We start from the raw sequence: 17,959 nt of genomic DNA, 5'->3' as shown, positions 1-17,959 counted from the left end.
CACGGTTAAAAATCAGTAGTAGTATGAGTTTGGAGGCAGCAGTAGACTTTGCCATCCACACAGCAGGGGAACAGCTGGCGTTACTGAACCCCACAGACACCGGAGCAAGTGTTTCAATCTGTGCGGACGGCACTTCCAGGCTACAACTGGCTGTGTTGTAGCCCAGGATCAATGCTCCGAGCAGGCTGAGGCCTACTTGGAGCGAGGAGAAAATACGATGTAGTGTGAGTTTGGAGGCAGCAGGAGGCTTTGCCATCCACACAGCAGGGGAACAGCTGGCGTTACTGAACCCCACAGACACCGGAGCGAGTGTTTCAATCTGTGCGGACGGCACTTCCAGGCTACAACTGGCTGTGTTGTAGCCCAGGATCAATGCTCCGAGCAGGCTGAGGCCTACTTGGAGCGAGGAGAAAATACGATGTAGTGTGAGTTTGGAGGCAGCAGGAGACTTTGCCATCCACACAGCTGGGGAACAGCTGGCGTTACTGAACCCCACAGACACCAGAGCGAGTGTTTCAATCTGTGCGGACGGCACTTCCAGGCTACAACTGGCTGTGTTGTTGCCCAGGATGAAGCATGCAGCAGGCGGAGGCCAACTTGCAGCTGGGTTTATAGAGGTTGTAGACTACTACTGATTGTAACCGTGCTCCTCTATGGCCTCCGGCTCCACTGTCTCTAGTATTTCCCCGGCCTCCAACCCCGCCAGTTGCTGCTCTGAAGTGGCGTCTGCACAATCCACACTTGTTCCTGTGTAACTGTGGCTCAGTCACGTCAGTTGATCCCCTGATTTGTGTCTGGCAAGGTCTCCTGCTCTGCCTCATTCACACTACTAGTAATGGGAATGTGGACAGAGCAGGAGACCTTGCCAGACACACATCAGGGGATCAACTGACGTGACTGAGCCACAGTAACTCAGGAACAAGTGTGGATTGTGTAGGCACCACTACAGAGCAACTGGTGGGGTTGGAGGCCAGGGGAGAAACTAGAGACAGTCGAGCCGGAGGCCTAAGTGGAGCACAGTTAAAAATCAGTAGTAGTTTGCATGTGGAGGCAGCAGGAGACATTGCCGTCTACACAGCAGGGGAACAGCTGGCATTACTGAGCCCCACTAACACAGGAGCTAGTGTGTTTTGCTCTGTGAAGACGGCACTTCTGAACACCAACTGGCGTTGTTGGAGCCCAGGATGAGGCATGGAGCAGGCTCAGGCCTGATGTTGTTGGCATGTGGAGGCAGCACTAGACTTTGCCATCTACACAGCAGGGGAACAGCTGGCATTACTGAACCCCACTAACACAGGAGCTAGTGTGTTTTGCTCTGTGAAGACGGCACTTCTGAACACCAACTGGCGTTGTTGGAGCCCAGATTGAGGCATGGAGCAGGCTGAGGTCTGATGTTGTTGGCATGTGGATGAGCAGGAGACTTTGCCATCTACACAGCAGGGGAACAGCTGGCATTACTGAACCCCACTAACACAGGAGCTAATGTGTTTGGCTCTGTGAAGACGGCACTTCTGAACACCAACTGGCGTTGTTGGAGCCCAGGATGAGGCATGGAGCAGGCTCAGGCCTGATGTTGTTGGCATGTGGAGGCAGCACTAGACTTTGCCATCTACACAGCAGGGGAACTGCTGGCATTACTGAACCCCACTAACACAGGAGCTTGTGTGTGTTTGTCTCTGCAAAGACGACACTTCTGAACACCAACTGGCGTTGTTGGAGCCCAGGATGAAGCATGGAGCAGGCTCAGGCCTGATGTTGTTGGCATGTGGAGGCAGCACTAGACTTTGCCGTCTACGCAGCAGGGGAACAGCTGGCATTACTGAACCCCACTAACACAGGAGCTAGTGTGTGTTTGTCTCTGCGAAGATGGCACTTCTGAACACCAACTGGCGATGTTGGAGCCCAGGATGAAGCATGGAGCAGGCTGAGGCCTGATTGTTTTGGCATGTGGAGGCAGCAGGAGACATTGCCGTCTACACAGCAGGGGAACAGCTGGCATTACTGTACCCCACTAACACAGGAGCTAGTGTGTGTTTGTCTCTGCGAAGATGGCACTTCTGAACACCAACTGGCGTTGTGGGAACCCAGGTTGAGGCATGGAGCAGGCTGAGGTCTGATGTTGTTGGCATGTGGATGAGCAGGAGACTTTGCCATCTACACAGCAGGGGAACAGCTGGCATTACTGAACCCCACTAACACAGGAGCTAATGTGTTTGGCTCTGTGAAGACGGCACTTCTGAACACCAACTGGCGTTGTTGGAGCCCAGGATGAGGCATGGAGCAGGCTCAGGCCTGATGTTGTTGGCATGTGGAGGCAGCACTAGACTTTGCCGTCTACACAGCAGGGGAACTGCTGGCATTACTGAACCCCACTAACACAGGAGCTAGTGTGTTTTGCTCTGTGAAGACGGCACTTCTGAACACCAACTGGCGTTGTTGGAGCCCAGGTTGAGGCATGGAGCAGGCTGAGGTCTGATGTTGTTGGCATGTGGATGGAGCAGGAGACTTTGCCATCTACACAGCAGGGGAACAGCTGGCATTACTGTACCCCACTAACACAGGAGCTAGTGTGTGTTTTTCTCTGCGAAGACGGCACTTCTGAACACCAACTAGCGTTGTTGGAGCCCAGGTTGAGGCATGGAGCAGGCTGAGGTCTGATGTTGTTGGCATGTGAATGAAGCAGGAGACTTTGCCGTCTACACAGCAGGGGAACAGCTGGCATTACTGAACCCCACTAACACAGGAGCTAGTGTGTGTTTGTCTCTGCGAAGGCGGAATTTCTCAACACAAACTGGCGTTGTTGGAGCCCAGGTTGAGGCATGGAGCAGGCTGAGGTCTGATGTTGTTGGCATGTGGATGGAGCAGGAGACCTTGTTGTCTACACAGCAGGGGAACAGCTGGCATTACTGAACCCCACTAACACAGGAGCTAGTGTGTGTTTGTCTCTGCGAAGACGGCACTTCTCAACACCAACTGGCATTGTTGGAGCCCAGGATGAAGCATGGAGCAGGCTGAGGCCAACTTGCAGCACGTTTTATAGAGGTTGTAGACTACTACTGATTGTAACCGTGCTCCACTATGGCCTCAGGCTCCACTGTCTCTAGTATTTCCCCTGGCCTCCAACCCCGCCAGTGACAGCTCTGAAGTGGCGTCAGCACAATCCACACTAGTTCCTGTGTTACTTGGGCTCAGTCCTGTCAGTTGATCCCCTGATGTGTGTCCGGCAAGGTCTCCTGCTCTGTCCTCATTCACACTACTAGTAATGGGAATGTGGACAGACCAGGAGACCTTGCCGGACACATCAGGGGATCAACTGACGTGACTGAGCCCCAGTAACTCAGGAACAAGTGTGGATTGTGCAGACGCCACTTCAGAGCAGCAACTGGCGGGGTTGGAGGCCAGGGGAAATACTAGAGACAGTGGAGCCAGAGGTCTAAGTGGAGCACGGTTAAAAATCAGTAGTAGTTTGAATGTGGATGGAGCAGGAGACTTTGCAGTCCACACAGCAGGGGAGCAGCTGGCATTACTGAACTCCAATAACACAGGAGATAGTGTTTTTCTCTGTGCAGACGACACATCTGAGTGACAACTGGCTGTGTTGAAGCCCAGGGATTATAGTTCAGGTGGTAGAAACATGAACACAACAGGAGACCTGGATACAGTTGCCAACCAATTATTTAGTCGGGAAGAGGACTGGCAAATTCTGGATAGATCCAGGCCTTGTTCATTTTCAGAAAAGTAAGCCGGTCAACGTTATCGGAAGAAAGTCGCGTGCGACGGTCTGTTACTACACCACCTGCGGCACTACAGACGCGTTCCGATAATACACTGGCAGCAGGGCGAGTCAGCACCTCCAATGCATACTGGCTAAGCTCTGGCCATGTATCCAACTTAGAGACCCAAAACTTGAAGGGGGAAGAGCCATCTGGGAGTACAGTCACAGGGCAAGACATGTAGTCTGTCACCATCTGACGGAAACGTTGCCTCCTGCTGACTGGAGCCGTCAGTGATGGTGTAGACAACTGTGGCGGACACACAAAACTTTGCCACATTTGGGCCATAGTGGTCTTGCCTTGTGCTGAGGCGTTGCCTCTGCTCCCTCTTTGTGCCGCGTTTCCTCCACTGGCTCGACGCACAGAGGTGCTTTGTAAAGCACTAGCACCACTGCTGTCGGGTGGAATGGAAAACATGATGGACTGCACCAGTGTGTCTTGGTACTCCCGCAGTTTACGCTCCCGGTTCAACGTTGGTATGAGGGTTTGCAAGTTGTCCCGGTAGCGAGGTTCTAGGAGGGTGTACACCCAATAATCAGCCGTATAGAGAATGTGGGCGATGCGGCGGTCATTTCTCAGGCACTGCAGCATGAAGTCAACCATGTGCTGCAGACTCCCAACTGCCAAAGAACCGCTGTCCCCTGCTTGAGTCGTCATCTCTCCCTGCTCTGCATCACCCCACCCTCGCTGTACATACTGACTAGAGCTTTGTGTACCTCCCTCCTCTGGAGAGATGTCTTCCTCCTCCATCGACTCCTCCTCATCCTCCTCACAAAGTGTCCCCTGACTAGGCCTTTGTGAGGAAGCACGTAGCGCAGACTGTCCAGAAACAGGTGGCATTTGGGACTCCTCATCCTCCACCTCTTCCAAAACCTCATCCCTTAGTGCTTGCAGTGGTTTTTGAAGCAGGCAGATAAGGGGGACAGTCATGCTGACTAGTGCATCATCTGCACTCGCCATCTGCATGGAATCATCGAAGGCATGCAAAACGAGGCAGATGTCCTTCATAGAGGCCCACTTAGTGGTGCTGAAGTTTGATCGGCGCACAGTGCGACTTGTTTGCGCCTGATGCAGCTGGTACTCCATGACTGCTGCCTGCTGCTCACACAACCGCTCCAACATATGTAACGTAGAATTCCACCTGGTGGGTAGGTCACATATGATGCGATGTTCCAGAAGGCGTAATCGGTGCTGCAGAGCAGCATGGCGCGACCTTGCCGTGCTGGAACTCCGCAAGTGAGCGCACTCTATGCGGACCTTGTGCAGCAGTGCATCAAGATCCGGATAGTCCCTCAGAAAGCTCTGCACAACCAAGTTGAGCACATGTGCCAGACATGGGATGTGAGTGAGGTTGCCAAGGCCAAGAGCTGGCACCAGATTTCAGCCATTGTCACACACTACCAAGCCCGGCTGGAGATTCGCTGGCAGAAACCACACGTCGCTCTCCTGCATGATGGCATTCCAGAGCTCCTGCGCTGTGTGGCTTCGATTCCCCAAAGAAATTAATTTCAGTGCGGCCTGTTGACGTTTGACCACGGCTGTGCTCATATCGGTCATAACAGGCTCCTGCTGCGCTGTTTCAGAGGAACTTGAGTAGGAGGAGGAGTCAATGTGTACAGACTGGATTCCTGCAATCTGTGGAGTTGGCAGAACACGTAGAGCGCCACTCTCCAGATCTGTACCCGGCTCCACAACATTGACCCAATGGGCAGTGAGGGAAAGGTATCGTCCCTGTCCATGGTTACTGGTCCACGCATCGGTGGTCAGGTGGACCTTGCTACTGACGGCGTTTAGTAGCGCATGTTTAATGTTTGCCTCCACATGTTTCTGCAGGGCAGGGATGGCTCGCCTGCTGAAATAAAAGCGTCTGGGAACTGTGTATTGTGGGACTGCCAATGCCATGAAGTCCCGGAAGGTGTCAGTCTCCACCAGCCTGAATGACAGCATTTCAAGTGCCAGTAGTTTGGCAATGCCAGCATTCAGAGCCTGTGCTCGGGGATGGTTTGATGAGTATGGCCGCCTTTTCTCCCATGCCTGTGCTACCGATGGCTGTCGAGTGGCCTGGGAGTGTGAGGATGACTTGGAACGTGGTGCTGTGGGTGGAATGTCACAGGGTCTCCAGGCAACAGTGCCAGAGGTTCTTCCTTGGCGATCCTGTGAGAAAGCCTAACCAGCTGTGTGTGAGCTGGAGGAAGAGGCCCCAACACGAGCTGAAGAGGTGGTAGGTGGTGCTGTACGTTGGCCTACGTCTTCAGTGTGTCTGTGCAACTCCACCTCGTGCTTGGTCCGCACATGTTTCCACATATTAATGGTATTGTGGTTGCTGACATTTTTCCCTCTTTTGACTCTTTGATGACACAGCTTGCATTTGACAAAGCAAATGTCATCTGCAACTGTGTCAAAAAAGGACCACGCACTGCAAGTCTTGGGAGCGCCCGTTTTGCCTTTTGAAAGTGGAATGCTCCTAACGGGTGCCAAGTGGAGGCTACAGGCAACCAAGTCTGCCCCCTCCCTCTCCCTCCGGTTTTGACCATTCGGGGAATCCTCAGAGCTGCTCCCACCACCTTCCTGTTCCTCACGCAATGATGGGTCAAGGACCTCATCATCTACACTCCCCTCTTCAAACACCTGCTTCTCCTGGGTTGTCTCGCCAGCACCATACGCAACAGAAAGTGGCAACTGTTTCTCGTCATCATCTGATGCGTACTGAGGTGTGCTGACCATAGGCACTAGCCCACCCGCCTCTCCAGATTCAGAGGGACAAAGAAGTTGCGCTTCACTGCATACTTCCTCTTCTTCACATTCTGGAATGCTGCTTGGCTGGCCCCCTCTTTCCAAACCAACAGATTCAGAGAACAGAAGTAGAGACTGTGATGGCTCCTGTCCTGTGCTCTCTGACTGCCTGGGCACTTTGGCAGGTGGTGAAGAGACAGATGGTTGCTCTTCTGTGCTCTGGCCCTGAGAGGAGAAGTAATTGAAGTCGATGCATTAGCTGCCATCCATCCCACAACGGCTTCAATTTGTTCCTCCCGCAGCAGTAGGGTACGGTGAGATCCTACAAAGCTGCACATAAAGGACTATTGCCTGCTAAAACTGGGGGATGCTGGCTTACTGGTGCCAACAGCAGGCACAGAATCCCCACGTCCTCTCCCTGCAGAATCCCCACGTCCTCTCCCTGCAGAATCCCCACGTCCTCTCCTTGCTGAAACTCCACGCCCACGCCCACGTGCCTTACTCCCTGCCTTCTTCATCTTGCTAGACTGAGAAAGATAGGCAGAAAAGTACAAAGGGGGGCCTTAGTGTGCTTATTCCTGAACAGCTGGTTACAGGTATAAGAAACACTAATTTTATGAAGTGTGTGTGTCGACTACACTTTAATGGGAGCTAATGTGGCCTACACAACTATCAAATGTAGTGTTTGGTGAACTTTGTTGTTTTTTTTTTGGGAAAAAAAACTAAAATGATGTGACCAAAGATTTGAAAGTGAGAGTATCACCAACTTTCTGGAGCTATTACAATGCAGGCTGGTAACATACAATGCAAAAGATGAGGCTCCAAAAAAATTGGGTAATACTAATCTGGCTGCAGCTGAAGGGCACAAGCCAGAAAAAAGGCTCTTCTATCTACTCCTATATAGTGTTTGCAACCTAACCAAAGTAGATGGATATGGATGGATGCACACTAATAGGAGAAGAAAAAATGAGCTGCAATTAAAGAAAAATATGTGTGAGGCAGTGACGCACGCTGAGCGGCCTACAACCAGACGTAGCTGCAGGATACTCTACTCAGCATGAGCTGCACTCACACACAGTCAGAGACCTCTCAGACAGCCGTGAAAAGTGCAGCTAAGTGGGCACTAGCACTGACAGGCTGCAGAAAGGCTCCGCTGTGTACTACTAGTGTTTGCAACCACTGTATACGGATACGGATGGATGCACACTAATAGGAGAAAAAATGAGCTGCAATAAAAGAAAAATGTGTGAGGCAGTGACACGCTGAGCGGCCTACAACCAGACGTAGCTGCAGGACACACTACTCAGCATGAGCTCCACTCACACACAGTCAGAGACCTCTCAGACAGCCGTGAACAGTGCAGCTAAGTGGGCACTAGCACTGAAAGGCTGCAGAAAGGCTCCGCTGTCTACTACTAGTGTTTGCAACCAACGTATATGGATACGGATGGAAGCACACTAGATAGAATTTTTTAAAAATAAGGAGCTCAAAAAGAAAAATATGTATGAGGCAGCAGTGAGGCACGCTGGGCGGCCTACAACCAGACGTGGATGCAGGACCCACTCCACAGCATGAGCTGCACTCACACAGCCCTTGCAGACAGCTGTGAACACTGCTGCTAGGGAAAAGAAAGCTACACTGGTGGTTTATGTAGCCTGGGTAAAGCACAATATTGTTTTGAGAATCGCTATTTCTAACTGTCCCTCACAGTCTTCAACAGCAGCCTGTCCCTAACTGAATTCACAGCAGAGTGACCAGAAATGGCAGCGGCAGTGGCTTTTATAGCGCATCATGACATCATTTCAGCAGCCAATCACAGCCATGCCAGTAGTTAACATGCCTACATGCCTAACAGGATGTGCCCACACTTCTGAGGATTCCCATTGGCTGAATCAAAGCGAGCGGGCTGATAGCATGATGGGAACTTCTGATTCTGGTATCCAATATGAAAAAAGTATCGGAAGTCAGTATCGGAATTCCGATACAGCTAACATCGGCCGATACCTGATACTTGCGGTATCAGAAAGCTCAACACTAGTTGTAACCTGTCTTGGTATTGCAGACCCCCTAGTTCCCTAATAACCTTGGTCGCTCTTCTCTACACCCGCTCCAGTTCAGCTATATCTTTCTTATACACCGGAGACCAGAACTGTACACAGTATTCTAAGTGTGGTCGCACTAGTGACTTATAGAGGTAAAATTATGTTCTCCTCATGAGCATCTATGCCTCTTTTAATGCATCCCATTATTTTATTTGCCTTTGCAGCAGCTGCCTGACACTGGCCACTAAATGTGAGTTTGTCGCCCACCCATACACCCAGGTCTTTTTCAGTGACAGTTTTGCCCAGTGTTTTACAATTAAGCACATAATTATACATCTTGTTCGTTCTACCCAATTGCATGACCTTACATTTATCCCCATTAAAGCTCATTTGCCATTTATCAGCCCAAGCTTCTAGTTTTCATAAATCCTCCTGTAATATAAAATTGTCCTCTTCTGTATTGATTAACCTGCAGAATTCTTCCTTTGGACTGTTATTGCTTACATCTGTTATCCCTATTAAACCCCCCTTTAACCATTAACCTCCCTGTGAGGAGTGAACACCTTGTTCCATTAAATTGTTACATTTTGTTAACCCTTGCTCTGCCTTCTGTCTGTCACTGCATCCTGCAACCTGCTTACACTTGGCGTAGTCGGCAGCATGCAGGCCACAAGAACAGAGCTGGCATACCAAGCAGATGTTGGGGTACCAAGGGCCAGCTTACCACTGGGGGCCATGCTCAGCAATCTCCCAAAGTTTACAGGGAGCAATTCACTGTTACAGGACTGGTCCAAGCAGGTTAAAGGCATGCTAAGAATGCATCCCATGACCCCCACTATGCAGGAGGAGATTGCTGTGATGACCCTAGACAGGAAAGCCAGATGTTCTGTCATGTTCCGGTCCCCACATGAGTGGAAAACTTTCACCAAAGTGTTACAGATCTTGGAGGAGATGCATGGAGACCCTACGAATATCGGTGAATTGTGGATGCGCTTTTTGGCCGCATCCAAAGGGAGGGGGTCTATGAATTGAGTCTATGACTCAATTCATGAACACACTGCAGGAGATCCGCGCCACAAGCGCTAAGCAGGATGGTGTGGGTGTGGGGCCCCCTGATGTAATGTTGAGGGACCAACTAGTGGCAGATCTCAGTCATGCGCTGCTCAAACAAGCCCTGCGGGAGCGCTTGCAAGTTAATTAGTTTATGTCTTTTCTAGAAGTTGGGGTGGAAGCGCATGCACGTGAGCAAGAGCAGGGGATGGCAGCCTTGGCAGGGAAAGTCCGGAGTGGGGATCCGCTCCACCCACTGCTGAACCAGGTTGGGTGAGAGAAATCCAGAATGATATTCAAGACATGTGGGAAGAATGTCGTCCGATTTAAGAAAAAAAGCCCTAGTGATCACGAGCTCTTCTGGAGGCAGAACCGACCCTGAGCTCAGTCAGGAAATGGGACAATCTCTTGCAGAGAGACAGCCAATTTGTTTTAGATGTGGAGATGCTGGACATATTGCTCGAGAATGCACACGGCGAGGGAGAACACTTGCCCATCGGCCATTAAACTAGTGGGTGTCAAAGAAATGGTTAATCTTAGTTCTCTAAAATTCAGAAAATAACTGAAAAACAACTTATAACCCATGACTAGTGTTGAGCATTCCGATACTGCAAATATCGGGTATCGGCCGATATTCGCTGTATCGGAATTCCGATACCGAGTACCGATATTTTTTCAATATCGGATATCGGAATCGGAAGTTCCCATAATGCAATGAGCCACTGTTGTGGCTCTGATTGGCTGCCGAAATGACTTCATTATGATGTGCGGTCTGTGCGCATCATGATGCGCCATCATTTCGCGCCTTCCGGGGGGTCTGTGCCGACTGCCCAGGGGTCTGTACCGGCCTGCCCGGGGGTCTGTACTGGCCTGCCGGGGGTCTGTGCCAACTGCCCGGGGGTCTGTGCCGACTACCCGGGGGTCTGTGCCGGCCTGCCGGGGTCTGTGCCGACTGCCCGGGGGTCTGTGCCGACTGCCCGGGGGTCTATGCGGACTGCCGGGGTCTGTACCGGCCTGCCGGGGGGCTGTGCCAGCCTGCCGGTGGTCTGTGCCGACTTTCAGGGGTCTGTGCAGGCTGCGGGGGTCTGTGCAGGCATCGTCCGATGGGACTACAAGTCCCATCGGGCGATGCCTACTACAATGACAGTGATTGACACATTAGCCAATGATGGGACAGTAGTAGTCCCATCATCCGGCTAATGTGTTGAATGTAAAAAAAACAAAAAAAACATACTACATACATGCTACATGCTACATACATACTACATACATGCTACATACATACTGCATACATGCTACATACATGCAACATACACACTACATACATGATACATACATGCAACATGCATACTACATATATACCACATGCATGCAACATGCATACTACATATATACCACATATATACTACATGCATGCAACATACATATATACTACATATACTACATGCAACATGCATACTACATATATACTACATGCATGCAACATACATACTACATATATACCACATGCATGCAACATGCATACTACATATATACCACATATATACTACATGCACACTACATATATACCACATGCATGCAACATACAGTCATGGCCAAAAGTATTGACACCCCTGCAATTCTGTCAGATAATATTCAGTTTCTTCCTGAAAATGATTGCAAACACAAATTCTTTGGTATTATTATCTTCATTTAATTTGTCTTAAATGAAAAAACACAAAAGAGAATGAAGCAAAAAGCAAAACATTGATCATTTCACACAAAACTCCAAAAATGGGCCGGACAAAAGTATTGGCACCCTCAGCCTAATACTTGGTTGCACAACCTTTAGCCAAAATAACTGCGACCAACTGCTTCCGGTAACCATCAATGAGTTTCTTACAATGCTCTGCTGGAATTTTAGACCATTCTTCTTTGTCAAACTGCTCCAGGTCCCTGATATTTGAAGGGTGCCTTCTCCAAACTGCCATTTTTAGATTTCTCCACAGGTGTTCTATGGGATTCAGGTCTGGACTCATTGCTGGCCACCTTAGAAGTCTCCAGTGCTTTCTCTCAAACCATTTTCTAGTGCTTTTTGAAGTGTGTTTTGGGTTATTGTCCTGCTGGAAGACCCATGACTCTGAGGTAGACCCAGCTTTCTCACACTGGGCCCTATATTATGCTGCAAAATTTGTTGGTAGTCTTCTGACTTCATAAGCCAAGCACACGGTCAAGCAGTCCAGTGCCAGAGGCAGCAAAGCAACCCCAAAACATCAGGGAACCTCCGCCATGTTTGACTGTAGGGACCGTGTACTTTTCTTTGAATGCCTCTTTTTTCTCCTGTAAACTCTATGTTGATGCTTTTGCCCTAAAAGCTCTACTTTTGTCTCATCTGACCAGAGAACATTCTTCCAAAATGTTTTAGGCTTTTTCAGGTAAGTTTTGGCAAACTCCAGCCTGGCTTTTTTATGTCTCGGGGTAAGAAGTGGAGTCTTCCTGGGTCTCCTACCATACAGTCCCTTTTCATTCAGATGCCGATGGATAGTACGGGTTGACACCGTTGTACCCTCGGACTGCAGGGCAGCTTGAATTTGTTTGGATGTTAGTGGAGGTTCTTTATCCAACATCCGCACAATCTTGCATTGAAATCTCTTGTCAATTTTTCTTTTCCGGCCACATCTAGAGAGGTTAGCCACAGTGCCATGGGCTTTAAACTTCTTGATGACACTGCGCACGGTAGACACAGGAACATTCAGGTCTTTGGAGATGGACTTGTAGCCTTGTACATGCACATACAACATGCATACTACACATATACTACATGCATGCAACATACATATATACTACATGCAACATACATACTACATATATACTACATACATGCAACATACATGCTACATACATACTACATACATGCTACATACATGCATCATGCATGCTACATATATACCACATGCATGCAACATGCATACTACATATATACCACATATATACTACATGCATGCAACATACATACAACATATATGCTACATGCATACTACATATATTCCACATATATACTACATGCATGCAACATACATACATACTACATATATACCACATGCATGCAACATGCATACTACATATATACCACATATATACTACATGCATGCTAGATATATACCACATGCATGCAACATACATATATACAACATATATACTACATGCATGCAACATACATATATACAACATATATACTACATGCAACATACATACTACATATATACTGCGTATATACTACATACAGTCATGGCCAAAAGTATTGACACCCCTGCAATTCTGTCAAATAATATTCAGTTTCTTCCTGAAAATGATTGCAAACACAAATTCTTTGGTATTATTATCTTCAATTAATTTGTCTTAAATGAAAAAACACAAAAGAGAATGAAGCAAAAAGCAAAACATTGATCATTTCACACAAAACTCAAAAAATGGGCCGGACAAAAGTATTGGCACCCTCAGCCTAATACTTGGTTGCACAACCTTTAGCCAAAATAACTGCGACCAACCGCTTCCGGTAACCATCAATGAGTTTCTTACAATGCTCTGCTGGAATTTTAGACCATTCTTCTTTGGCAAACTGCTCCAGATCCCTGATAATTGAAGGGTGCCTTCTCCAAACTGCCATTTTTAGATCTCTCCACAGGTGTTCTATGGGATTCAGGTCTGGACTCATTGCTGGCCACCTTAGAAGTCTCCAGTGCTTTCTCTCAAACCATTTTCTAGTGCTTTTTGAAGTGTGTTTTGGGTTATTGTCCTGCTGGAAGACCCATGACCTCTGAGGTAGACCCAGCTTTCTCACACTGGGCCCTAAATTATGCTGCAAAATTTGTTGGTAGTCTTCTGACTTCATAATGCCATGCACACGGTCAAGCAGTCCAGTGCCAGAGGCAGCAAAGCAACCCCAAAACATCAGGGAACCTCCGCCATGTTTGACTGTAGGGACCGTGTACTTTTCTTTGAATGCCTCTTTTTTCTCCTGTAAACTCTATGTTGATGCTTTTGCCCTAAAAGCTCTACTTTTGTCTCATCTGACCAGAGAAAATTCTTCCAAAATGTTTTAGGCTTTTTCAGGTAAGTTTTGGCAAACTCCAGCCTGGCTTTTTTATGTCTCGGGGTAAGAAGTGAAGTCTTCCTGGGTCTCCTACCATACAGTCCCTTTTCATTCAGATGCCGACAGATAGTACGGGTTGACACCGTTGTACTCTCGGACTGCAGGGCAGCTTGAACTTGTTTGGATGTTAGTGGAGGTTCTTTATCCAACATCCGCACAATCTTGCGTTGAAATCTCTTGTCAATTTTTCTTTTCCGTCCACATCTAGGGAGGTTAGCCACAGTGCCATGGGCTTTAAACTTCTTGATGACACTGCGCACGGTAGACACAGGAACATTCTGGTCTTTGGAGATGGACTTGTAGCCTTGAGATTGCTCATGCTTCCTCACAATTTGGTTTCTCAAGTCCTCAGACAGTTCTTTGGTCTTCTTTCTTTTCTCCATGCTCAATGTGGTACACACAAGGACACGGGACAGAGGTTGAGTCAACTTTAATCCATGTCAACTGGCTGCAAGTGTGATTTAGTTATTGCCAACATCTGTTAAGTTCCACAGATAAGTTATAGGTGCTGTTAATTACACAAATTAGAGAAGCATCACATGATTTTTTGAACAGTGCCAATACTTTTGTCCACCCTCTTTGTTATGTTTGGTGTGGAATTATATCCAATTTGGCTTTAGGACAATTCTTTTTGTGTTTTTTCATTTAAGACAAATTAAATGAAGATAATAATACCAAAGAATTTGTGTTTGCAATCATTTTCAGGAAGAAACTGAGTATTATCTGACAGAATTGCAGGGGTGTCAATACATTTGGCCATGACTGTACATACAACATACATATATACTACATGCAACATACATACTACATATATACTACATGCATGCAACATACATGCATACTACATACATACTACATATATACTACATGCATACTACATATATACCACATGCATGCAACATACATATATACAAATATATACTACATGCATTCAACATGCATATTACATATATACCACATATATACTACATGCATGCAACATACATATATACTACATATATACTACATGCAACATACATACTACATATATACTACATATATACTACATGCATACTACATATATACCACATATATACTACATGCATACTACATATATACCACATGCATGCAACATACTTATATACTACATATATACTACATGCAACATACATACTACATATATACTACATATATACTACATGCATGCAACATGCATACTACATATATACCACATATATACTACATGCATACTACATATATACCACATGCATGCAACATACATATATACTACATATATACTACATGCAACATACATTCTACATACATACTACATATATACCACATGCATGCAGCATGCATACTACATATATACTACATGCATGCAACATACATATATACTACATGCAACATGCATACTACATATATACCACATATATACTACATGCATGCAACATACATATATATTACATATATACTACATGCAACATACATACTACACATATACTACATGCATGCAACATACATATATACTACATGCAACATACATACTACATATATACTACATACATGCTACATACATACTACATACATGCTACATACATGCATCATGCATGCTACATATATACCACATGCATGCAACATGCATACTACATATATACCACATATATACTACATGCATGCTAGATATATACCACATGCATGCAAAATACATATATACAACATATATACTACATGCATGCAACATACATATATACAACATATATACTACATGCAACATACATACTACATATATATTGCATATATACTACATACATACAACATACATATATACTACATGCAACATACATACTACATATATACTACATGCATGCAACATACATGCATACTACATACATACTACATATATACTACATGCATACTACATATATACCACATGCATGCAACATACATATATACAAATATATACTACATGCATTCAACATGCATATTACATATATACCACATATATACTACATGCATGCAACATACATATATACTACATATATACTACATGCAACATACATACTACATATATACTACATATATACTACATGCATACTACATATATACCACATATATACTACATGCATACTACATATATACCACATGCATGCAACATACTTATATACTACATATATACTACATGCAACATACATACTACATATATACTACATATATACTACATGCATGCAACATGCATACTACATATATACCACATATATACCACATGCATGCAACATACATATATACTACATATATACTACATGCAACATACATACTACATACATACTACATATATACCACATGCATGCAGCATGCATACTACATATATACTACATGCATGCAACATACATATATAATACATATATACTACATGCAACATGCATACTACATATATACCACATATATACTACATGCATGCAACATACATATATATTACATATATACTACATGCAACATACATACTACACATATACTACATGCATGCAACATACATATATACTACATGCAACATACATACTACATATATACTACATACATGCAACATACATGCTACATACATACTACATACATGCTACATACATGCATCATGCATGCTACATATATACCACATGCATGCAACATGCATACTACATATATAAAACATATATACTACATGCATGCAACATACATACAACATATATGCTACATGCATACTACATATATTCCACATATATACTACATGCATGCAACATACATACATACTTCATATATACCACATGCATGCAACATGCATACTACATATATACCACATATATACTACATGTATGCTAGATATATACCACATGCATGCAACATACATATATACAACATATATACTACATGCATGCAACATACATATATACAACATATATACTACATGCAACATACATACTACATATATACTGCATATATACTACATACATACAACATACATATATACTACATGCAACATACATACTACATATATACTACATGCATGCAACATACATGCATACTACATACATACTACATATATACTACATGCATACTACATATATACCACATGCATGCAACATACATATATACAAATATATACTACATGCATTCAACATGCATATTACATATATACCACATATATACTACATGCATGCAACATACATATATACTACATATATACTACATGCAACATACATACTACATATATACTACATATATACTACATGCATACTACATATATACCACATATATACTACATGCATACTACATATATACCACATGCATGCAACATACTTATATACTACATATATACTACATGCAACATACATACTACATATATACTACATGCATGCAACATGCATACTACATATATACCACATATATACTACATGCATACTACATATATACCACATGCATGCAACATACATATATACTACATATATACTACATGCAACATACATACTACATACATACTACATATATACCACATGCATGCAGCATGCATACTACATATATACTACATGCATGCAACATACATATATACTACATATATACTACATGCAACATGCATACTACATATATACCACATATATACTACATGCATGCAACATACGTATATATTACATATATGCTACATGCAACATACATACTACATACATACTACATATATACCACATGCATGCAGCATGCATACTACATATATACCACATGCATGCCACATGCATACTACATATATACTACATGCATGCAACATACATATATACTACATACAATACATTCATACAATACATACATATATATAGACATACAGTACATATAACATAGAGTACATACTCACCATCACTTGTCACTTTGTTCCCCGAAGCCATTGTCATCTATGGAATAAATATTAAAATAACAAACCACCAATATACTTACCACTGATCCGCAGAAGTCCACGAAAAAAGCTGCATGGGAAATTTCTCACACAGCAATGCCATAAAGTGAGACTAGGGACTTTTTTTTACAGTGGCAGAGGAATACAGTGCGGAAGGATATCTACCTCCCGTCATTGGATTCCTGGAGCCCGTAGAGAACGGTAGCATCAGCTGATGCTGCTGTTCTCCATGCAAGATTGTCGTGGGACACTCGTGGACTTCTGTGGATCAGGGGTAAGCATATTGGTGGTTTGTTATTTTAATATTTATTCCATAGATGACAATGGCTTCGGGGAA

Source organism: Dendrobates tinctorius, unplaced genomic scaffold (assembly GCF_039654945.1).
Source record: "Dendrobates tinctorius isolate UK_male_01 unplaced genomic scaffold, ASM3965494v1 ptg000019l, whole genome shotgun sequence".
Lineage (NCBI taxonomy): Eukaryota > Metazoa > Chordata > Amphibia > Anura > Dendrobatidae > Dendrobates > Dendrobates tinctorius.
Note: the sequence above shows the minus strand (reverse complement) of the source record.